Source organism: Chlorocebus sabaeus, chromosome 10, assembly GCF_047675955.1.
Source record: "Chlorocebus sabaeus isolate Y175 chromosome 10, mChlSab1.0.hap1, whole genome shotgun sequence".
Lineage (NCBI taxonomy): Eukaryota > Metazoa > Chordata > Mammalia > Primates > Cercopithecidae > Chlorocebus > Chlorocebus sabaeus.
Genome location: NC_132913.1, coordinates 17328873 through 17354947, shown reverse-complemented (window position 1 = coordinate 17354947; position 26075 = coordinate 17328873). Strand labels below are relative to the sequence as shown.

The following is a 26075-nucleotide window of genomic DNA, read 5'->3' as shown; positions in this document are numbered from 1 at the left end:
TCTGTTTAAGTTAGCTCTCTCGGTTTCAGAGTTACCTTTACTTTACACAAACTCTCCACACGCTTTCCTCTTCTCCCAATGCAACTCTCTCTCCTCAACAAAATCCCTAACTGTCATGGACAGGTTCTCTCCAAATAGAGCCTGGAGGGTTCACCAGCACATTAGTTTCTAAAAATACTTTCTCTTTATGCTTGGATGAGACACTGCTATAATTTCCCATCTTTTCCTACTCTCAGAATAGAAAACAACTAATGAACTTTAAATGTGTTGATTTGTTGACAATTTATTTTTCTACGGCAGTGTACTCTCACTAAGCACAGTACCTCAAGAAGGCATTTGCATTTTACGCCTCATCACAAATTGAAATAAAAGATCGTTCCTTGTTCTTATGTTTTTAGGTGGCCCATGGGTACAGCTGTCTGCCAAAAAGCCCTGGAAAAGGCTCATTCTCTGCTGATGTAGGTTTTGGCTTCAATTTCTTTCTGCAACATGAGATATTTTGGGAGCCTGAGACATAGGAAAGAAAAAAGTTAATGTTTGGGAGATATTTACTGGAGACTGAGACATTACAGCCTGTTATTTAGTGCTTACCAAGTGCCAGGCACTGAGTTAAATGCTTTATAATCAATTTCTCCTCTCCTGCTTTATTTTTCTTCATAGAACCTATTGCTCTCTCAAGTTATGCTACATATGTTTATTCATTCTTTTTTTGTTGTTGTTGTTTGTCTTTCCCTATTATAGTATAAGCTCCATGAGGACAGATATTGTTGTCTTTTTAATTATCTACTATATTTCTGGTTCCTGGCTCATGGGAGTCACTCAAGATATTTGTTGCTTTAGTAAACCTCTTATCCCATGCAGCAAGGTCTATGATTATTTTCATGTGTGAGAAAATAAGGGCTTAAACATGTTTTATAACTTTTCCAAGGCCATCAATTTGGTAAGTGGTAGAACCAAGAATCAAAGCCAAGATTTGACTCGTGAGTCCATAGTTGAACCATTTATCTACATTCCCTCCCATCTCTTTCAATACTGACAGCAATAACTCCCTAAAGTAGGTACCATTTTTATTTTAATGATGAGAAAATGAAAGCCCAGAGAGGTCAAGTAAACTGATTCAGGTCACACAGCTGCTACATAGATAACAGAAGTCTCAAACTCGTATTTTTTGACTCCAAAGTCCATGTACTTTTCTCTATACCATAGTGTATTGGTTGAGAGGCATTAAAAGTTACTTGGATTATGCATTTCAGGCTCAAGTTATGATGATGTTGAGAGTAATAAACATTCATATATGGCAGAAAACACAAGGTAAACATAGTTTAAAACAAATATATGAGGTCCTCATGTTTCATGACTCAGAATTTGGATTTTCTGGGGCTCACCTCTTGCCGTGTGGTGTCTCAGATAATAAGGAGGTTGTAAGCCCTCCTTGCCTGCTTACCACCCCTTGTGGCAGAAATAGATCCTCTTATCCCCCTACAGTTAGTGCCACCAAGGATAGATTTGTTTGTTGTCTATTTACCACAGTGACAAATCACTGATCAGAGTCCAGCTGGGAAGACTGTACACTAACCAGACAGAGCCATGAGGGTGCCTTAAAAATGAGGAGGGAACTCACTGGAAGCCCTCTTAGTGCCCTGAAGGTACTAAGGATGAATGCTATGTATTCCGGCTTTGCACTATCGTAGGCAAGGAAGATAAATATCAAGTGCTGCTAAAATCCACCTGTCCAGATTCCAGCAGACGCAAGCTCTTTAGGGAATATGGTGCTGGAGAAGTTAATAATATTTAGAAATCCCTAGGCCTGTCAGAATCATGAATGCAGCTCATAAACATTCTAATTAGTTAACCTGGAGAAAAATCTTTGCCACTGTAGAGTGGACATTTTCATATTATCCTGAATGTAAACATTACCTTATCATAGACGGCTGTTTAAATGTTACTCTATATCTTTTCTTGGGTTTAGACACTGTTATTGACTATGCAAAAAGCAGCAAAAAAGGACTTAATAAAAAGTGACAGCAGGCAGCTCTCCCCGCCGGCAGAGATTAAGTGCTTAGCTCTTGGCATTTCAATTACCTAAAACTAATGGAATAAATATTTTACAATATTATTGCCTTTTGGGGGGTAAAGCACTCAAAGGAAAAAATATACATGAAATGGGATTCTGTTCTTTTCTTAATGAAATAATTGAAAATGGATTTAGTATCTGAGTGTGATCATTACAAAAATAAAGATACAAGAAGAGTATCAGCGTGGAAAGATCAGGACATAATTTCTTGTACACTTGGCCTTCACTGCTGTCATTTTGCCACTAGCATAACTTTAAAATAATGCCCTCTAACTATATCCATAAAACCATTTTAGCTGAGCTCAGATGATTTTACGATGGCATAAATTTATTAGGGTATTTTTTTTTTAAGGTGAAACTAGTCAAGAATTTCCATTCCTAGAGAATATCGTATTCTGGGCATCATGGGGTTGAGGTGTTATTAAGTTTACTTTTTGAATTGGCTCTCAGTGATGCCGGTTTTGTGCTCTTTCTTGTCCCTGGATCATTTAAGAAAGGAAACACAGGGAAGCAACGGCTGCCTGGAGAACATGTTTTTTCAATGAAGCGATACTTCTCTATTGCCTAGTATAGAGTAGCATAGAGGCTTCCATGCAAAGATAATAATGGTTTTTGTTCATTGATATAAAATAGTAGGGCCCAAAGATAAATTAAATACTACTAATTTCAGTGTTTGAGGTCTTTGGATATAGGAAAATGGTCTATTTCCCCTTTAGGTATGTCATCATTTTCACTAAAGTTAATAAAAATAATGTCAATCCTGAATCTGCAAATGGCTTGCATACTCTATAATGTCACAGTATGTCTGATGGGGCCCATTAGTTTATAATGATTGTTTATAGAATTTACAATGCTGTGTATGTTTGTCTGTGTGAGTAGAGAAGTTTTATAATGAAACTAAAAATTGAAAAATATCCATTATGTTTTAAACGATCTTATTCTCTGCTCAAATGATTTGCCCTATGCACGTGATATTCTCAAGACGCATCCCTTTAGAGACATGAATTTTACATGTCTTTTATAATTGTTATATCAGTGATAATAGCAGATAATTTATTCATAGAAATGCATCTATATATGTGGCAAAATACTTATCACTTCAAAAGAAGGCATTTACTATTTTATCTGTTTTTTTAAATGTGATGATTTATGTATATTGGCAAATATGCATGGAATGAGAACTATCTTTAAAATTAATTATCTGAAAGATTGCTTAGACTCTTAGAACAAATATATACTTGAAGAAATAAAAAGAATTTTTTAGACACGGAAAGGCTGAGCAAAAATATTCTCACCATAGGATTTATTGAATTTTGCAAAATAATATAAATTGATATGTAATTTTAATCTATAGATTAAAAATGATCAATATATGGCTCTAGATTGAGGAATCACCTCAAATCACTTGCCTAGAATCAGTGCCAGAATCCAGGTCTTAAAAACATAGAAATCTAATTCATTAACCTGCCTATTGAATTAGATTCCCAAGTCCCTCCACTTTTCTATGACTCCAGTTCTATCAATCTAGTTCAAAATGATATTATTTTTCTTCTAAGTCACTGTAAGAAATGGTCTTAGCTCTTTTAGAATCATTTCTCAACACATTTCTCAGTAATAATTAAAGTGGTCAATTAAAGATAGAAATGAATCCTGTAATTCTCTGGCTCAGACTTTCCAGTGGCTTCCTATTACTTCAAAAATTAAATCCAGCCTCTTAGCCTGTAGGGTCCGTCCTGCTGTTTCTGCCACCTCATGCCCTAACACTCTCCACCTCATTCTTTTGAACCATTATCCAGGCACCTTGCCCCTCCACCTGAAAGGTCCTGCACTAAACATTGAATCCCCAAGCCCCCTTAGTTCTCTACATCCTCAATCCAAGCCCCATCTCCTTTGGAGGCCTTCCCCAACACAGACATAGGCACATTTTCTCCTAAAACTTTTCAATACCTGATGCGTTATTTATTGATTTATTGTCACACTTCTACTATACGTTAAATTCTGCAATGCAAGCACCTCACCTGTTTTATTAACAACTCTATGTCCAGTTCTTAGAAGAGTACCTAACACTCTAATGGTTCTCCATGTTTGTTTATTCATTTATTTATTGATTAAAAAATGAATGCTTTTTTCTACTGTTTGACGACAGTGCAACACATTCTTATCTCAAATAATTGAAATGTACTCTCTTTTTTGACGCGTGGATCTGAGCACTTAACTGGGAAACATTTTCATCCAATTTAGAGTGGTTAATTACAAAATAAGAGAGGATTATGTAATAGGTTTTTGTGGTATTTAAGATGAATAACACTTGCTTATTTTTAGTGACATGATGAACAAAGAATTCTTCTAGATGTGCCCTAGATTTCCGCTGGTGGCCATTACCCTATGAACAGAGTACCCCGATGTGTTTTATTTCAAAGCTTCACATTGGACCTCATGATCACGCAGTGGATTCATGGTTTATTATCCCACATTAACAGACCAACTGATAAGATAAACATTGTGGAAAGGATTCACTCCCAGTACCTCCCCAAGGTGCAGCCATATACCCCAGATACAGATACACCTTGTTTTTCTTGTTTATATTTATAACCCAGGTACTTAGGCACTGAGGTTTCTGCCTGTTTTTCCTTTCATTTTCTCAAGGCCAAAGCTATCTTCCTAGAATCTCCTGTCTCTTCTCTGCTCAAGGCTTGAATAATCCCCATTTGTTTCTAGAAATGTCCCTCATACACGTTTCCATGCTTGGCGCAGCTGGTAGCTTTTTACAATAGTTGATGCTTCCCATTCAATACTGAGCATATGGGTTGGAGTGTCCTTCTAAAAACTGAGTGTCTGGGTTTTCAGAAGTTCCAGGAAATCTGTAATGTAAGGCAGAAGCACAAACTCTTTCTGAAGAATGAAGGAAAAAATGGATCTTGTATAAGAAGTTTTAGGAAATGTCTGTATGGATGAAGCATTTGAGGAAAAAAGATGATACTCTTGAAAAAAGGTTTTATTTTAAGCCCATAGAAAATCTAAGGATAGTGTTAAAATTCTGGAAGTGTTTTGATGAGAATTGTCTGATGGGTCTCATCATATTGCATAATGAATTAAACAAGTTTTGCACTAACTTGATTTATTGACATATATAGTTCTTAAGACTGTTTCTCAAAGTCACTGAGTAAGAACTTCTTTATCTTTAGATGGCTTTGTTGACATGATCATCTAACCCTGTGGTTTCACTTGGTCTTCTCTACATCATTGCATGTCAACTGTCTTCTACTTTCCTGGGTTCATTTCATCACCTTGAGTCTCACAGGACTTGTTAAAACTTCTTGAATACTCCCAAAGAATTCATCAATATTAAAATATATTTAAATTATCAATAACCAAACCATGTGGCACTGGAATAGTAATAAACTGTGTGTTAGTCTGCTCTCACATTGCTATAAAGAAATATCTGAGACTGCATAATTTATAAAGAAAAGAGGTTTAAATGACTGCATAATTTATAAAGAAAAGAGGTTTAATTGACTCACATTTCTTCAGGCTGTAGAGGACGCATGATGCTGGCATCTGCTTGGCTTCTGGGGAGGCCTCAGGAAACTTACAATCATGGTGGAAGGTGAAGGAGGAGCAGGCACATCACATGGCCAGAGCCAGAGCAAGAGAGTCAGGAGGGAAGTGCCACATGCTTTTAAATGACCAGATCTCATGAGAACTGACTCACTATCATGAGAATAGTACCAGGGGATGGCTCTAAACAATTCCTGAGAAAACTATCCCCCTCTTCCAGTTACCACCCACCAGGCCTTGCCTCCAGCATTGGGGATTACAATTAAACATGAGATTTGGGCAAGGACACATATCCAAATTATATTAAATTGATAGATAAATGAAACAAAGCACAGATTCTAGAAAATGTTCCAAGAATATTTAGGAATATAGCATTTTAAGTCAGTGGAGAAAAGATGGATTATTCAACAACTAACTTTGGAATAAGTGGCTAGACACTGAAAAAAAGCTGAGGCCTTAACATAATTCTAGATGAATCAGTAGTTGAAATTTTAAAGTTATACCATATAAATACCCTATGAAAACATGGATGTTTTGGTGATTTGAGAGCTGAAGAAGTTTTTTAAGGTCTAACACTCCAGCTAGAAACCACAAAAGAAAAAAAATTATTGATTGACACTTAAAATGATAATCTTTTATATAGAAATATTTATATAGAAAATATGTCATTAGACAAAGTTTGAAGAATGAGAAAGTGAGGAAAATATTTGTACTGTAGATCAGGATTAATATCTCTAAAATATATTTTTTAAAACTCCTGCAAAGCATTGAATAAAAGATTAATTTTCCCATATAGAAAAAATGTGCAAAGGACATAAACAGGTAATTCACAATAGAATCAATAAAAATGGCCAATAAACATGAAAATATATATAACATTCCAGATATTCTACAAAAACAACAGCATTTTTTTCCCTCATTTATTTGATCTGCACACAAAAATCTTGCGAACACAACATGTAAATAAAACACGGGGAAATGGGCTAGGTGCGGTGGCTCATGTCTGTAATCCCAGCCCTTTGGTAGGCCGAGGTGGGTGGATCACGAGGGCAGGAGATTGAGACCATCCTGGCTAACTCGGTGAAACCCCGCCTCTATTAAAAAATACAGCCGGGGTTGGTGGCACGTGCCTGCAGTCCCAGCTACTCAGGAAGCTGAGGCAGGAGAATCACTTGAACCCTGAAAGTGGAGACTGCAGTGAGCCGAGATCACATCACTGCACTCTAGCCTGGGTGACAGAGTGAGAGTGTCTCAAGCAAACAAAAACAAACAAACAAACAAACAAAAAACCAGGAACATGGACACACTCATGCAGCATTGTACGTTATTTCTCAAAGGCTGTTTGGTAAAAGGCACCAAAAATAGAAATTCAACTTCTAGGAAATTATTTTAAAGAAAGAAAGAGCGTGTATGAAGAGATAAATGTTAATGATCATTGTAGCCTTACTTGTTATATTGGCAAAGAAAGTAAAAAGATTCAAGTTCAGTGTCCTAATACTGTTCCTAATATGGAAATGAGCATGACTTATATTCCCTATAGAATAGTATGCAACTGTTAATTAGGATGTCAGTATACCTTAATTGACATAGAAAGACAGCCACAATATCATTGAATGAAAAAGTTGACTACCCAATGGCATATATAACATGATACCATTTATTTAAAAATATGCACGTACATATTTATGAACTCAGTATGACCCACTACATGGGCTTGCAATTCAAAATAAAATATCATATCACCTTTAAAATTTTCAAATTAAAAGGCCCAAGTCACCACGTTACCTCTTCTCTCTTTCTACGGCTTCCTATCATGATAGGCCACGATGGTTTCAGCAAGTTATCAAGGTGCTGTTCATAGGGTCGGTGCAGACTACTTTTGGGTCAGCTGGAGCCAGATATTAGCCACGTTCCCTTGATGCTGGAGATCACCACAAATACCACTTGAAGCTTGTTCCTTTGAATAGCGTCATCAGTTACCCAGCCAAACACTTGGGGGTTGCAACTTCACTCTATGTTTGACATGCCCAAGTCCACAGCTGAAGGACAGCATAATTCTCATCAAGTCTGAATGGCATGACCAAGTCTGAGCCTCTGGTTCTGGTAACCACTCCTGGCCCTAAAGCAGATTCTTTCAAGAAAGCACAAGTGGTCCTCTGATGAATGAGGGAGAAATATTATTGTGACCCAACTCTGTACACCCCTCAAACTGGGTCTGCTCTCTCAATGCTTCAGCTTTACAGATTGTACCACTTCTGTGCCCCCTACCCTCACCACAGCCTCTTTCCCAGCGAGAAGACAGGTTTGACGGATTCCAGTGTGTACCAATCATAGGGCATAGTGCATGGAAATGCCCACCCATCTTATCTTTCTCTATCTCTATGGGAATTTCTTTACAGAGAGGTCTTTTTGATCAAACTGGATCTACCCAACACATTTCTGTATCTTTTAATATTAATGAAAATGTCTGGGCTTTGGAACTTCTCCTCCAGAAAATCTGTATACTCCATTAGTAACATTTTTCTTCACGTATCTCAGCAGTATTCAAACTCAGAGTACCAGTAGTATGTTTGGAAAACAGCAAATTAAAATTTAGTTTTGCTTGACACAATCTCTCCCAGTAGTATGTTTGGAAAACAGCAAATTAAAAATTAGTTTTGCTTGACACCTACCTCTTCCACTGGGTAAAAAATGGGTGTTACAGAGTGAGAGACAATGGAAATTATTTAGGATGCATTTTCAGCAACATTTCCACTTGGCTATTTCTAGGCAATAAGATTTAAGGTGATTCGTCTGTACTTTTTCCTACATTTTAGTTTAGAAAAAGAGGATGTAACATTTTAAAAACGAGGTAAAAAGCTATTTATTTTTGGAAAAAAAATTTCTCAAATCTCTTTGTGCAAAACCCTTGCTATTAGGACTTGGACAAATTATTTAATGTTTTTAGGCCCCCTTAGCCTATATGTGAAATGGAAGAGTATGATTACTTATCTTTAGCTTGAAAAATGTTCTCGTATTTTCCTAAAAGAAATAATTCACAATAGTGTTAATACGGGAGGAAATGCAGAGGTTGATCATATTTTACAGAGGAGGTGACACACTGTGTTGTGTTTTCACTTTAAAAATGAGAAGTTGGTAAGATAGTCTTTAAGGTCTATCTCTGCTTTAACATTCAGTGACCTTCGGAAAAATTAATGACTTAGAAGACACATGAGACAACATTTGGAATATGTTGGCACCACTGACTCTATTGACTTAAATGATCACATTTAGTTGGAGCTCCTTCAGAATGAGATCTCTTATTTACCAATTGCAGAGATTTATTTCCTTTATTTGTCTAGTTAAAAGGCACTGGGAAAAATGAGGCCAGTCCCTCACTCTTCAAGGGAGCTCTTATTTCCCTGCACTGCCTATTAGATTGAGGATAGCTGAAAGTTTTTCATTGCTGTTACTTAGGACACATTTGTAAGGCCTATTTTACTAAGGTCGCTTCAACAAACTTTTCAACCCCCTCAGCAACCATTCGCTCATTCTGCTCTTTTGCCTCCGCGGTCCTTTTGTACCCTCATGATCTGAGATGACATTTGACTGAGATGGGTTGATTTGTCTGGCATTCCCTTTGTCTGTTTCACTCATGTTCTCTCGCAGGACTTTCTTTCCATGATAATTTGTTGGGGTCATTCTTTGGGTTTGTAATTTTCAACAAAAGTCATTCAAACTGTTTTATCTTATTCGTGGATTTGCCTCTAACATGCATATAATTACCTATTAAAGCATAGCATTTGAACTATTCTAAGGCAAAAGCTCTTGTAAATCACTACAGTTGTGTTAGGATTGGAACTCAGAAATCAGGTCTCAAGAGGAAACACGTTTCTTGGTTGGGATGGTTCACCATCCTGCCAGAATTCAGATGTAGCTGCTATGGAACTGAATGTTCATGCCTCTCCCCACTCAATTCATTGTTGAAATCTTAAGCTCCAAAGCGAGGCTGTTAAGACAGGGGGCTTTGTGGGAGGTGAATAGGTCATGAGGGTGGCGCACTCATGAATGGAATTAGTGTGCCTGTAAGAGAGACCCCAGAAACCTCTCTTGTTCCTTCCGAGATATGAGGACACAGCAAAAAGACAGACATGATTTATGAACGAGGAAGTAGGCCCTCACCGGACACTGAATCTGGTGGCACCTTAATCTTGGACTTCCCAGCCTCCAGAACTGTGAGAAATACCTTTTTGTTTATAAGCCACACAGTCTTTTGTGTGTATTCTGTGACTGTAGCCTGAATGGATTAAGTCAGGGGCTAAATCTGGATCCCAATTCTGTGCTCTTTTGTACCTCTATTCCCCTCTCCTCCTTCTCTTCCTTCTTTTTTCTTCTAAATTATTTAACTTAAAAAATGTTAAATAGCAAATGATTAGAATAAAAATGCGAAATCCCCCATCAGATAATTCTATCCTCACCCTCTCTGTTTTAGTTGTAGCCACTATTTTGATTTGTCTTACTAACCATTTTTTATATGAGAGAGATGTATGTATATATGATATACATATATATGTCTCATATGGAGTTTTTCTTTTTCGTGTGAAAGTGAATTGTGATATATGTATAATTCTGAGACTTTTTAAAAAATGTAATAAGCCCTGGATATATTTTTGGTTAAATAGACCTAGGTCTATGTTATCTTTAATCCAATGATAAGTGAGTATGATAATATATTTAACCATTTCTCTATTAATGATCATTCAGTCTCTTTTACATATTCTTTATAAAAACAATGCTACAATAAATGTCTTTTAAGCATAAGTGCAAGTATTTTCTCACAATTGTGCTAGATCTAGTTTACATCCTTTGTCAAATGTACTTGGCCATAGTTTTCTGCTGGGTGCGAAAGAAGAAAGCCTGGCACTGACTACATTCTTACTGGCCCCAGAGGAGAGCTTGATCAATACCAAACGGGGGATATGAGGGAGCTGACTGATACATTATTCTCCCTCCACCTGGTAAGTTGTTACGAGACACAGTGTTTCCAATGCCCCTTCAGGAGATGGGCTGTGTAGGTGAGCAACCAGGTATGGTTTCTAACAAGACCACAACCAAATTCATTATACACCATTTTGTGTTTTATTTTTCCCTTTCTTTGCCTGATTTTCTTTTTTCCCTACTCTAGCTTCCTTGGAATTATATTCCTCATGAAACTTTCTATGTAAATATTGTCTCAGGCTTTGTTTTCTGGAAAATGTGGGCTAAGAAAAAGATATATATTGAAAAGAAAAATTATTAGGTCAGAGGGTATGCAAGTTTGGGCCACCTTACTTTCTAATCAGGTCATGTAATCACAAATATATAGTTATTTTTTCTTTTATTGTCTATTAATTATTAATATTTCATTTATAAAAAGAACTATATTATTATTATGTATATTATATAAAGTAATATATTGTTACATTATGAGCGTTCAATCTTGGTAACGAACCTCTCTGTCTGGATGTATATTCAGGTAAAATGTTACATGAATTTCTGTTAAGTGATGAGAATTCCAGTGCTTTAATTTTGTAGCCAAATAAAGCAAAGCCCAAAGCCTGAATTAATTCTTTATTCTTCTCTATATTATATCATAAAGCAGTTATTCCTCCCACAGAAGCCATCTCTCAGAAAATATAAAGTGGTTCAAAAAAACATCATTAGGACACCCTATATTACATGTTGCTGTTGGGAAGATTTTATACAGCATAAGCTTTCATAAGTTCATGATGGGGAGATAACTTGATTAACCTTTTGCCCAAGTTTTGCCATAATATTGAAATGACAGAGAAATTAAAGAATATATATATATTTTTTCTGTCTGGCGTTCCAGGAAAAAGTGGTTGTAGGTGAGGTGAGAAGTGGTTAGCATCTAGAACAAATAGGATCTCTCACAACTTGGGGAACTGAATCTAATCTCTGGCTTGTCAGCTTGCCAACGTGTTCTTAATAGCACTGCCAGAAATCCTAATTCAAACTCACATTTGTGGCTTCTGGCAACCCCCTGGCAACAGGGAACGTGTAGCTCACTCCACCAAGTCCATTATGTGGAGGAGTCCCTCTGTGGATGTATTTTCAAATAAGCATGTTATTCACAACACTCCTTCAGCTGTGAGAAGGTGGAGGGACAACAGTTCACCCTTAAATCATGGATTGGGAGCTGGAGTGCAACTTGCTGGGTCAGGCACACTTCTTCATATACTCGTCCTGTATCGTTGGCCATTCATATGGAGATAGGTTCACAAAGGAAATTTCTATTGCCCTGTTAATGAAGGCCCTCTTTACATCTTTTCATGAATTCAGTGTGGCTGTTCTTCTGACCTGGCTGCACTGACAGGACCTTGAGGCTTAATCATGAGTAGAAGGAAGAGTCTGAATTTTCCTGGAGAGTTTCCAGTGGAGACGCTTGTAGGAATAAATTCCTATTTAGATTAGGAAATTCAAGAAAGTAGGTGTTAAGTAGATATATGAGAGTTATGTTGGCTTCCCATATTTGCTTAAAGTGGGAAAATGGATTGTGTGGAGCTTTGTGCACCTGAAACCAATGTGCTTAGCCAAATGTAAATGTGGGGTTGCAACACTGATGTGAGAGGAAAGGAAATTGTTAATGGGATGGAATTGCTTCAGCGTGATTAGATAGCCAGTGAGCCAGATACACCTGTGTTGGCTTGGGGTGAGGACTGCATAGATTTGCAAAATGAAAACCTGACTTACATTCTAACTAAATTAAAGACACTGATGAAGTCAGGCCAGTTTTACTCTGCAATTGGGAAAACTGAGGCTCTCTTCAGTAGTCATCTATTGAAACACACTGCTTTGCAGTGCTTCGTTGAAGAAGAAGCAGTGTTTCACGCCTATCAGCCTGGAAACCATATCTTGAATCCAGTGTTGCCACTCCTCAAATTGCAGCTTCCTGGTGCCAACTAAACAAGCAAGTTCATAGAGCAAAGGCGAGAATACTAAAAGGTCATAGCATCCCTTCCACGATTAGCATTCTGTCTTTGACCACTTCTAGTTTCTGAAATAAACAGAAACTTTGTAGTAAAATCTTAAGAAAATGTTTTAATTTTTTTTCAAAATAACTCATGCACGCAGTTGCAGAAAATAGAAAAGTAAGGAAAATCTTATGATGGAAAACAACGTTCTTCTTTGAGGTGTTACGGTCTGTTAACTATAACAGAATAATTTAATACATAACCTGTAACTTGGCTGTATGTATTTTCAGCACTGTTGGTATGGTTTGGCTCTGTGTCCCCACCCAAATCGCACCTTGACTTATAATAATCCCCACATGTCAAGGGCAGGGCCAGGTGGAGATAATTGAATCATGGGCGCGGTTTCCCCCCACGCTGTGATGCTGAGTGAGTTCTCATAAGAGCCCTTGGTTTTATAAGGGGCTTTCCCCTTCACTCAGTACTCACCTTCTGTCCTGCTGCCCTGTGAAGAACTGCCCTTCACTGAAATTGTAAGTTTCCTGGGGCCTCCGCAGCCATGCAGACTGTGAGTCAGTCAAACCTCTTTACTTTATAAATTACCCAGCCTCGGGTATTTCTTCGTAGCAGCGTGAGAATGGACTAATACAACTGTAGTTTAGAAAACGTCCTAAATTAAAGATGGTTGCTACTTGATGTGTGTGTGTGTGTGTGTGTGTGTGTGTGTGTGTGTGTGTTGGCAGGGTTTATGTCTATAACTCTCCTCTTTAAATTTGGGTGGCTCTGTGAGTGTCCTGACCAACTGAATATGCAGACGTGATTCTGCACCAGTTTTATGGCTCAGGCCTTAGGAGGCTATGAGTTTCTTCTTCCTGTCTCTTGGATATTTACTTGTGGAACCCAGTTGCCATGTTGTGAGAAAACTCAATTATTCCAGTGAAGAGGCGCAGGTGAAAAGAACTAAGGCCCTCAACTCAGGACAGCTTCAGCTGAGCTTACAGCCAACAGCCAGAACTAACTTGTGATCCTAAGTCAGCTATCTTGGAAGTGGATACTCCAGTTCCATGTAAACTGCCCAGCTAATACCACGTAGAGAAGGAGAATTGCCTAGCTATGCCTATCCAAATTCATGACTTGCAAAATTGTTTCATATAATAAAATAGTGGCTGTGTTAAGCACTGGATTTTGGGGTAATTGTTATGCAGAACAAGAAGTTAGATATAATGGAAGCATATAGAACTTGCATACTTAGTGCCCTGGCTTCAAATTCTGGTTCTAACATTTCATAGCTATGTAACTTTGGGGACAGCTATTAAGCCACTGTCAGCCTTAAAGAAAAGTTTCCTTATCGGTAAAATGGCAGTACAAAATATATCTCTTAAAGGCTGTGGTGAGGATTAGAGACAAAATATGTAATATGACTATTATATTTTCTGGAAAATGATAGCAGCTCGACATAGTAGCAATTATTTGCTATTCACCAGTTAACCCACTTCTCTGTACCCTTCTTCTTTCTAAGCAGATCTTCCAGACCAAGATCTGGAAAGCCAAACAAAGGATATTGCTGAGGAGAATATCTTTTTTGAAAATCAACTCAGCAGAGTAATTTAAAGATCTACAATGTTTATATATCTTTCATTAAGTAATTTTATTTTATTACTCTATTCTAAGGAAATATTTCTAAATACTGGCCATAGTATGTCTATCCAGGAAATAAGATGCTTATGTATGTTCCTGATCTCTGTGCATCACTTTAAAAAATTCTGCATGTTCATTATTTTGAAGGGCATTACTGTGTTTTAGACACAACAACCAAGGTTTGGAGGGCAATGGCTGAACCTGCCTCCTCAAGCCCCAACATACTCAGGAACTATCAATAACAATTAGGGAGTTTATGCATATATGAAATCATTCAATGAGGAAGTGTAACTTTTGAGAAGTGCCTTTTATTCTATAAGTATTTACTGAATAGCAACGCAGTCCTGGATTCTGGGTACAATCCAGGAGAACAGAGAGGAAACCACAGCCTTTGTGCTTTTCTAGAGAGTCTGATGAGTTGTCATTCTGGGCAGAGTCAACACTGCTTCTCAAACATTCTGTATGTCTCAAACATGTCTTCACCTCCATACTTCATTGTTACAGTCTTTCTTCTCAAAACAATCTTCCACTGAATCAGTCAAAGCATTTTGCATGACCCAGTTTGAGCTCCGCCTCCTCCAAGCAACCTTCCCTGGATCTGTGCTATACAACTTCTAGCTCCAATCTGTCCCCTATTGCTGACTTCTTGTAGAACTCAATGTGTTCTCATTTCTGGCCACACTGTGTGGTTAGTTTTCTTTTTAAATGTCTGTATTATTTCCACAACTAGATGAAGAATTCTTTATCAGTGCATCTCAAACATGTTTTTTATGCACATATGAGATACTTAAGGGTCTTGTTAAAATGTAGATTCTGATTCCTAGATTTGGGGCAAAACCTTAGATTCTTCACAGTTAACAAGCTGCAGGTGAAGTCCCTGCTGCTAGATCTCAGACTACAGCCTGAGTAGCAAGTAGCTAGGTTGTAGAGGGCAGAGACCACCCTATGACTCTGTTTCTTTACAGTGCCTTGGGCATGAAAGAGGTTCAGTGATTGTTTTTGGTGGTATAGTACAAAGAAAAGTATGCAGACTGGTATAGTTTTGATATTTGTGCCCTCTAAATCTCATGCTGAAATTTGATTCTCAGTGTTGGAGGTGAGGTCTAATGGAAGATGTCTGGGTCATGAGAGTGGATCCCTCATGAGTAGTTTGGTACTGTATTCCCAGTAATGAGTTCTAACTCTGTTAATTCCCTCAAGAGTTTTCTCCTCCCCACCCATGAGAACTGATTGTTAAAAATATCCTGGCACCTCCCTTTTGCTTCCTTTCTTTCTCACCACGTGTTGCCTACTTCCCTTTGCCTTTTGCTATGAGTGGAAGCCAAGAGTGCTTGACCTCTTGAGTCAGCTCACCCTGTCCACTGGCTGAAAGTGGCTGCAATATCGCCCAGGTTCTGATAGTTCCTGACACTTTGTATTTCAAATGTGAGAGATTAGTCATTTTTCTTTCATGGATTACATTTCAGAGTAGCAAAATAATTGGTGGAGGAGAGTTTTCTTTTGAAAAGAATCACAGCTAATAAATGAGAAGAAATGATAGAGAAAACCACATTTGCAAAACTTAATGTGTCTAGATAATGGTCATTAATAGTTGCAAAAACTGTTAGATAAGAAACGCTAGATGTTAAATTTTATAATAGATGGATCAGGCTGACATGACCTGAGTTCACTAATTAATCTTTCCATTACTAAAAGAGGAACAAACGCGACATTATTTTTCTTTTGATGTAAGGCAATAGAAAGCATTTAGAGACACTAAACAGTGTTTAAAAAATAACATATCTAGTCAGGCCTCTAGATCTAACTCCCAGTTTACAAAAACTATGAGGATGGCGGGTCATGTTAAATGACATCACAATGCTTTAATCAGTCAAACATAGATATTCCACAAGACAAATGATTTAGTTGTTTAAAGAAAAAGAACAAATAGCACATAAAGAGGAAGAATTATTATATTTTAAGAGAGACTTGTGATACACATAATCTAAATGTAATATGTGGATGTTGTTTGGATCCTGATTCAAACTAACTTCATTGTTAATTTCATAACACCTCTATTGAAGTCATTTTTTTTTTTAAAGTTCTATCTGTTGAGATACTTACTGGAGTATTTATTGATAAAAGATGACCACCACCTTTACTAGGAATCTGTGATATACAGATTCAAAGAAATAAAATATCTCCCCTGTTAGAGTAGCCAAAATTAAAATGTTTGCACTGACAATGGGAAGCAAAAGTGGGAGTGAAAAAAAACTCATGCATTTGGTGAATGTTTAAATAGTAGAACCATTTTGGAGAGCAATTTTGTGATATTTAGCAAAGTTGAAATTGCGTGTTCTTTGTGTCAAAAATTTTAGGAATTTCCAGAATTCCCTTTCGAGTTCTGCGAGTCAGCTTATTTAGGCTGGATGGGCAACTTCATCTCCTGCTTATGGATCTGGCTAGGCTAGGTTTCTTATTTAGATTCGGACTCAGGTCTATCCCATGTTTTTATATGTTTTTAAAAAATCGATAGACTTCATAGTTTCAGATTTACAGAAATGACACCAAGACCTAACATACACCACTCTCCTCCTGCACAATTTCCCCTAGTATTATATTAGTATAGTACATTTGATACAGATAATGAATCAATATTGGTATGTTGCTATTAACTGATATCCATAATTTTTCTTGATTTCTTTAGGTTTTACGTATTATCTATTGTCTGTCCCAGGATCCCATCTGAGATATCATAGTACCTTTAGTTGTCATGTCTTTTTAGCCTCGTACTGGCTGTGACAGTTTCTTAGACTTCCCTTGTTTTCAATGATCTTGACAGTCTTGAGTACTGGTCAGGCATTAATATATTGGAGGATGCCCTTGTATTGAAATATTTCCAATGTTTTTCTCATTATTAGATTGAGGTTATGGATTTTGGTACACAGGATCACAGAAATAAAGGGCAATTTTCATCAAATGGTATCAACGGTACGTACTCTCAACATGATTTATGATTGTTGATCGTATAATTGTTTACGTTAATCGTCTGCTGAAGCGGTGCTTGTCAGGTTTCTTTACTATAAATTTGCTGCCTCCAGCTTTTCATACTGTAGGTGCTTCCTAGATTCCACATGGTACAGTATGTGCAGCCTGCACTTGAGTGGGGAGTTACGCACTTCCTCCTTTGGGGTAGAGTATCTGCATAACTTATTTGGAATTCTTCTGCATGGCAGATTTTTCTCTTCTCTCCCACTTGTTAATTTATTCAATCATTTATTTATATGAGTATAAACTCTTTGATTTTTAAAATATTTGGGGTTACAGTTTAAAACTATTTATTTCATTGCTTATATTGTTCCAATTTTGACTATTTCCTTTTGTCTCTTGTGTTCCTTTGACATACTTCTGTGTGTGTGTGTGTGTGCGCGCACGTGTGTGCATTTTCCTTGAGCATTTTCTTAATGGGCTGCAAGATGCTCCAGGCTCATTATGTATATTTCGTGCCCCTGTCCTAGAGTCAATCATTTCTCTAAGTGGCCTTGTTTCCTTATTGAAAAATAGAAAACAAGATCTGACTGCAACGTGTGCTCAGCGCCCCTATAGTGTCACTTCTTATGGGCTTCCTTGGCTGACAGAGCAAAGAAATATTTATGTATACTAATCCATATCTGTCCAATTATCTATAAACATTTCTATATATAATGAAGTGCATCTATATTAAGAGTTAAACATAAGTTGTTACAATTTGGTACAATTAATGCATCATTAATTGGTATGTCTCTAACTCTAATTCATTGCCACACGGGTCACTATGGATAGTTTTCCTTTCTTGTTTGTAATCTTCTGTTTAACAATGAAAACCAGCATCCACCATCCATTTACATAATTGTTCCTTATTAGTATACACATACAGCAGTGTCAGAATTGTTAATCCATACCACACGGGAAACAATTTTATTAGCCAGAGTACAGTGCTTACGTGCAGTAACTTTCACCTTTAATCTTACAAATTCCACTCATTTCCAAAGCTACTTCAATCTGTTTTCTCCCTAACCCTCTTCAGCGAGGCTGTTTCATACATTTGTAACACAGTTAAATTCTCTTGTCATATTCTGCATTCTTTTCTGGGATCCCCCAACCTCCTAAATAATTTAACGAATTTGTTATACATGAAGGTTCATTCTTTGCGTTGTAAAATTCTATGAATTTTGATAAATGTATAATGTCATGTGCCATGATTACAGTATTATACAAAATAATTTTACCATTCGAAAAATTCCCCGCGCTTCTCTCCTCCTCTTTCTCTAAACCCCTAGCAAGCAATGAATGTTTTACAGTCTATATAGTTTTGTCCTTTCCAGGATGTCATATAATTGGAATTCTAAAGTATGTAGCCTTTTTGTACTGACTTTTTTCACTTAGCATTATGCATTTAGGATTCTTCTATGTCCTTTGTAGTTTGATAGTATGTTTCTTTTTACTGAAGAATGGCATTCCATTATATGATGTACCACAGTTTATCCATTTACCTACTGAAGGGCATATTAGCTGTTTTCAGTTTTGGGTGATTATGAATAAAAGTACTATAAAACTTTGTGTGCATATTTTTGTGTAGATATACATTTCGACTCATTAGTATAAATGACTAGAAGCAATTCTTGGATTGCATGGCAAGACTATGTTATCTATGTAAGAAACTACCAAACTGTCTTCTAAAGTGGCTGTAGCCTTTTGTATTCTCACCAGCAATGAAGATGAGAGTTCTCATTGCTCTTCATCATTGCAAACATTTGGTATTGCCAATTTTTTTGAGCTGTGCTAATAGGTGTGTAGAGAAATCTCATTGTTGTTTTAATTTTCAGTTCCCTATTGATGAAATATATTGAGAATCTTTTATTAGCTGATTTGTCACTTGTGGATCTTTGTTGAGATGTGTCTTCAGATCTTTTGCTCACTTATAAGTTTTTCTTTAACGTGAGTTTTTAATACAGTTTAGATATAAGTCCTTTATTGTGAGTGTGTTTTGCAAATATTTTCTCCCAGTCTGTGGCTTGTCTTCTCTGTCTCTTAACACCCATTTTATTTTTACCTTTGAGACTAAAGATGAGGGATGATAAGCTTCCTGTTATTCTTGTAATAATAATCGCAGAGCCAGGAGAGAATGGATTCAGCCTTGTAATCTCATTGGAAGCCCCTAGTTGTGTCAAGTCTGCTAATGTCACATTGAGTAAAAAAAGTCACATGGTCAATTCCTACATTAATGAAATGGGGTAGTATATGCAGGTAGGGGATGGGGAATAATAAATCCTTTTTAAGAATAATATAGTCTGCTATACCATCTCTGAACTGATAACAGCTTTCTATTACCTTGTTCTGTGGTTTGTCTAATGTTGGAATCTTTCTGAAAGATCCTTCAAAGTTTCTGGGAGACTCTAATCTGAGAAAGCCATCAAAACACATTTCTGTTTTGGCATAATTTAAATTCTTAGACATTGTTAACATTTATTAATATTACTTATATAAGAATTCACCCACCATATTCCTTCTTGAGTCCAGTTGAGTATAAAAAAAAAAAAGCTGATTTCTCCCCCACTATCTTTTCAGGTTTACAGCATGTAATTCTGTTCAATAACCATTTTCACAATTGTCTAACAATGTTATAATAGATTGGCTGCTTGCTACCAATTTTTTTAAAAGTCATGGCTTCTCCAGTCATTTCTTGCTTATCAAAATTATTTCATGAGGTGGTTTAGGCCTTGTATATTTGAGTATGATGTTCGCTCCTTTCTACTTAAAAAACAACTTGGATCACACTGTCTCGTCCTGATAACTTGGTAGAAGTTGCTTCATCATTGTTATTCTTGTTGTGGTGGTGGTGATTAATATTATTTCATATTCTATTTTAAAAATTAAAATAAAGAAGATCAATGTCTTTGACTATCTTCCCAATTCCAGTACATTTTTAAAAAAGTAACTAATGTTATCAGCTTTGTACGTTTAAAAAGAAGTAACTAATGCTATCAGCTTTGTATGTTATCACTCTAGACCATTTTATATGTCTTTAGTTATATACATGTGTGTATACTGTATATATATTATTCCATTTCTTCTAGAAAATTGATTTTTGAACAGAACTTTTTCTTTTCCCGGATGTCCCCTCCTTAGGAATCTTTGGTTGATCCTTGAAGTTTGGTAACATCTTTAAATGTGTGTATCTCCCTGTTAATTATTTTATGGCATTTTCCTGGACATTTTTATACACACATACATATGTTACTTAAAATGGAAGAATAATGTTCCAAAATATGGTAGAAGAAAAAATTCTTTTCTTTCAGAGATTTCCAACACATTTTATTTTGCAGATCACTGATTTGAAGCTTTTGATGACCAACATCTCTATCAATTCCTGTAAAATGTCCAGTTAGTTTCAGTTACATAGCAGGCTGATCTGTACTGCACACCATCCTATGGCTGGGGGTCTGGTCACACATGTATAAAAGCTGCCCACTGGTTCCTGGAGCACGGTGTGTCCAAGTGAACGCCTCTTCCAGGGAGCTTCGTTTTCCCAGGGGTGGTTTCCTTTGGCAAGAAGTTGATCAGTTTACACATGTGGCTTTGGTGCCTGTGAGCAGGAAGTGTCTGAAACTTGGAGAATGTGCCGCTTTTTCTCTTATGAAGACAGACACCTGAGAATTCAGTGCCCTTATGCTTAACGAGAGAAATTCCTCCTCATTGTTTAGTAGGTTAAAATATAAGAAAGCCTGTTTTTAAGTAACACAGATAACACCTTTTTAGATTGCTTATTTATTCTAGAAGTAAAAATTTAATTCAAGAAAATATAGGTCCCATGAAAGATTTAAGAGTTTTCTAAAACCAAAATCTAGTTTCTCCCAGCAAATAGTACTTTAGGCAAAAAACCCTTTCAATGTTTCTAAAATAATAGTAAAAGAGCATCTGATTAAACAAGAGCAATTTTAAGAATTATATATTTATTTGAATAATAAGCTTACATCTGACCTGCAATTTTGGGAATGCAGATTTTTAACACGGATCACAAAAAACATGCACAAAAAAAGTACTAGTGCAAAGGACAAAACAGTGCTAAGAATTAGACTAAATATAGCTCTTGCTTTTAAGAAAAAAGGCCTGAAATCACTATACAAAATATAAAATGTTTCAAACACTACCATCCATAGAACAGTCTTTATTATTAATTATGTTTAAAATTATTTGCATAATTATATATTGAATTGTACATGAGTGTTATACACGAACCTTCTTTTGGAAGGGAATTCTTCGTTGCATTATGAAATGTCTAATTACATTACATTGCAAAAAGTATCCTTTTTTGCTATTGATAAAGAAAACCATTAATGTTATTACCGTAAATATGCGGAAGGCTACAAAAAAAGAAATACAATTTCATTTTTCAAAATGTTTTTCATGCAGTGAAGTACTTGCCGTGTTGAACCGAATTCTGTACTGGAGAATGTCCTGGGTATAAGGCGCTCTTGAATGACAAGACAAGGCTTTTCAATTCAAAGACTAGAAGTAATCACATAACCCTCTTATGACTGGGATACCGTCATGTGCCACTTACCAATGCTGTCTTTCCAGAAAACCATTCAAGATACTTAAAAAACCATAAGACTTACCTGATAAACATACATAAAATGAAAAGACATCAACTGCTATTTGACATTGCTATTGGTAATGTCTGTTCTACGTGAAGGCACTTTTAAAAAGAGAGCACCTATGTGCAAGAGATAAGTGTCTAGAGATTCAAAATGAATCAACAGTGTCAGGTAACAATATAATTCTCAACTCAGAAGCTGACTCAAGATTAGGTGCAATTTCAGTTAATGTAACAGGAAAAAAAGACAATGGATTTTATTTTGTTAATGTATCCACTCACAAATTGACCTAGGGTCACCAGATGTGTAGACACCATGAGATTTTTGTTGTTTATAGTCTTTAATTGAAGTGATGATAAAGGAAATCTATTTTAAAACAAAACCAAATAGCTATTTCTGTCTAGATTAAGAAGTGGCCCCAGGTGTGGGATTCACATTTTGAGTGGCTATTTGGGTAACCTCAGTGATCCAGGGTTGGTCTATGATTCCAGCTGCATGGTTGCCCTTCTCAACAATCCCAGTAATCCATCCTTGGTGGCCTCCACCACATTTGGGGCAGTTTATCTCTGCACAGAGCCAAGCTGCTTGCTCATGTGGTAAACAGATCAGAATGCCTCCTGCTGTCTCTGGACATGTTCCGTGCATGAGGCTGAACATGTTGCCACAGGCGTTGCTCATCACAGTCATCTTGACCAGCACAGGAGCCATTGTGAATTACAAAAAACCATTCCTCTGCTGCTTGGTCAGGTTCTGTGCATGGCCCCAAATCCTAATACCCATGATGTCTGTGGCTACGTGGGCACTGAACGTGTGCATGATGAAGCTTTCCTGTTGAACTTTTCACCGTGTTCATTATTGCTGCTTGGTATGTCAACTCTACATCTTCGTGGGTGACCACTAGTTTAATTTTATTTCATTTTTTCAGGAATATTCAGCCACTGCTATTTGACACAAGTGGTAGTGGTGCACAGCCACTGCTACTTGTGGCCCCAAGGGTTTTGTGAACTCTGGTACATCCCTTCCCTGGCACTCTATTGTCTGGCATGATAAATTCATTGGCCTGTAGTTGTAGTGACTCCTCCCAAAACAATCCAGGAGGGTAGCACTGTTTGGCCACATGTTACAGACGTTCCTGCTTCCTCAGCCTCATCTTTAAAACCCTGTATAATCAGGGGCATCACTTTATCCCTTTCCCTGTCAGTCGTTCCATCATTGATGAAAGAAAACATATATTCAGATTGATTTTTAGTTCTGAAAATGTTTCTTTTATTGTATCTTTGGACATTTTTTCTTTTATTGTTCTGTTTCTTTTTACTTCAATAATGCCTATTATATGTATACTGGATCTCATGTTCTGCATATATTGTTCTTCTTAAACTTATGAATTCTTTTTCCAGTTTCATGTTTCTCATTTTGGTTGTTCAAAGCCTGTCTTAAATGTCCCTTGGCTGTTTGCAGCAGGTTCAATTCTACTTCTTACTGACTATAAATTGTTTACATTTCCATGATTTTTTATTATGCCTTCCATTTATTTACTGATATCTGCCAGCTTGGTATTCATTTCCTTACTACACCTTATATTTCTTTTTTTGATTTGTTTATCTTTCATTTATATTCTGATTTCAATGAGGTCATACTTTCTATAATTTATAGAATATCATAAAAAGTCTTTTAAATGTTCCCCTGCTTCCTGGTATGACCTTGAAGAGCAGTCTTTACATGCCTTCTGTTTGTTATATTATTTTCCTTCTTTTTACTTGTTGTCTCTACTGAACCCTAATGGATTATAAATTATATTTGTGGTGCTCATTTTGGGGCTAGCTGTTGGAGCAGATATGATACAGGCCGGAGAAGTGAAGTGAAGTGAACCAGCAGAAAGGCAGTTTCATCCAGTCTTACTGTTTCTAAGCGCCTCACCAACCCTGCCCCAGGGTGTGTGTGCTCTGTGCTCTCAGAGGAGGCTAGCCGCCCCTTGAGGAGGCAGGAATCTCTGTGCCAAGTTGTTTAGTCCTGTATGTCACAAGTCTCTCTCTCCCTCTTTCCTTCCTCTTTCTCACTCTCTCTCCCTTCAGTATTTTATGTGTTTATTTTCCTTCAGCTGATCATTAGAGGTAGCTGCCAGGCAGAAAACCTACCCAGGCCACCCCAGAATCTGGCCCCTTGAGTAGGTAGATGACTACAGATCTCCTCATTTGTTCCTCTTCCCTAAACCTTACAGGGGTGAGAATTCAGTGCTGGGTCAATAGCTCCCTCAAACCCTGACCTTGCTCTCCTAAATAAGGGAATCGTACTTTGGACACTTCAAGTCCTTGCTACATAACGTCAAAGGTTTTCTGTCAAACGAGAACATAAAGGTACATGTTATCATGTTTTATCCTTATGTCTTCTATAAACGATATAAGTTGAACATATGGATTGTGGATCTTTTCTAACTTTAATGAAGACGGAACTCTTTCTCTCTCATTGTGGTGTTTTCACTTGGTGGTATATGTGTCTTTATTTCACCATTTCTAACCATATGTCTTTCTAAATTTTAAAATATGTTTTTCTAAGTCAAGTGGGGTAGCACGTGCCTGTAGTCCCAGATGCTTGGCAGGCTGAGGCAGGAGGATCACTTGAGCTCAGGAGTTCGAGTCCAGAAACATAGTGAGATCCCTTTCTTAACGAACAACAGAAAAGAGAAGATATGTAAGTTTTCCTAATTTTAGGAGTAAAATACTCTCTATAAGAAACTTGGAAAAAAATTAAAATATAGAGCTAAATAAGTAAATATGTGAATAAACAAATAAATAACATGACCCATTACCTACCGCCTAGATCAGCTTTTATTTCTTCAGTGAATGTCCATGGCCTTCTAAAGTCATAAAAGCCCTGTAGACAGGAAACCTATTCAATTTTCTTTACTCAAATATCTAATTGTTCACCTGATGACAGTAAAAACACAAAATACAGCCAATTTCCAAAGTGATTAATTGATAAACCAAGAAATACTGATTAAGACTATTAGTTGGCGATGTAATAATTATTAATAAAAACAAATAAAAAAGATAAAAGTAGTTGCCTCGTGTGAGGAAGTGGGGAAGAGGTAATGTGAGATTGCTTTTCAACTTAAGCTTTTCTTTATTATTTAATATTTTCTAACCATGTAAATGGGTTACTTTGAGATAAAAATCATTCATTAAAAACAAGAAATCAAAATAAATGGCATGTTACTGAAAATATGAGTTTTTCTGCCAAATTTTTACATTTTGTGAAGTGATTCTCTTATCACAGTCTTTAATTTTCAACCATTATGAAATAGGAATTAAATAAGGAATAATACTTAGATCTATGTATTTAAACATCACATTTCTTGACTACTGACACACAGTGCCTTATTTCTCTAATGCTTTCTGATTCTTTGAGTTCTACATGACATGCCTTATGTCTTATGTCTTCGGTTACATGAGCAAAAATAAACACATTTGTTATGGGATCATGTATATTTCATTGTCTCTTTCTTGTAGAGTCTGTTAGGCGAACACAGAAAGTGTCCTCATGCCCCCCTGGTGTTCCTGTTTCTGGATTTGTAACTCGGCTTTCAGAATATTCCTACTACTTCTCTCAGCAGTCATAGGAAGCAAGCCCTTGTCCTGCTCCTTGTCACCCAGTTGGAAGACTCCTGACTTAGGTGGGGAGAAGAAAGAGGCAAGTGACACACTTTCCAGCTCCAGATGTCAGACGAGCTTTTGAATCTCCTTGGACCAAATTTTTTTCATCCACACATCCAGGGTGTCAGACTGAGTAACTGGGAAGGTTTATTTGGAATCTAAAATATTCAGATTCCACAAAAGGGTGGGATAATATCATTTGTGTCACATACTCCTCACCATCTAAGCAGTGATGTCAGACGAGTCAAGGCCTCTATCTCATACCTCTGGTTGCCAAATGCCTATAGGAGTTCACACAGATGTGCCCCTATGGAGCACGTGAAATGAGGGGGACAAGCGGACCTGGGTTTCTTCACTGAAGAGGGAAAATGCAGAAGCAAATGATTTGGCTACTATCACATTTTGAAATATAAAGATGTGAGAGTACGTGGGTGTTGCTGGAGTTGGAAAAATAGATGAGTGTTAGCTCACAAATCCAATCGCTTTAAATACCTGGAGAGACTCCAAGCTTCCTGCAAAAAAACCAAAACAAAACAAAGCCACTTTCTTAACCTCCCCTTCATTTCACGAGCATCATAATTAGAGCAAG

General features: G+C 36.9%; 1 pseudogene; it reads right to left on the bottom strand.

Annotated features, from left to right (window-relative positions):
- Nucleotides 1–22241: 22241 nt before the first annotated feature.
- On the bottom strand, nt 22242–23065 carry LOC103216953 (selenide, water dikinase 1 pseudogene; annotated as a pseudogene).
- Nucleotides 23066–26075: the final 3010 nt, after the last annotated feature.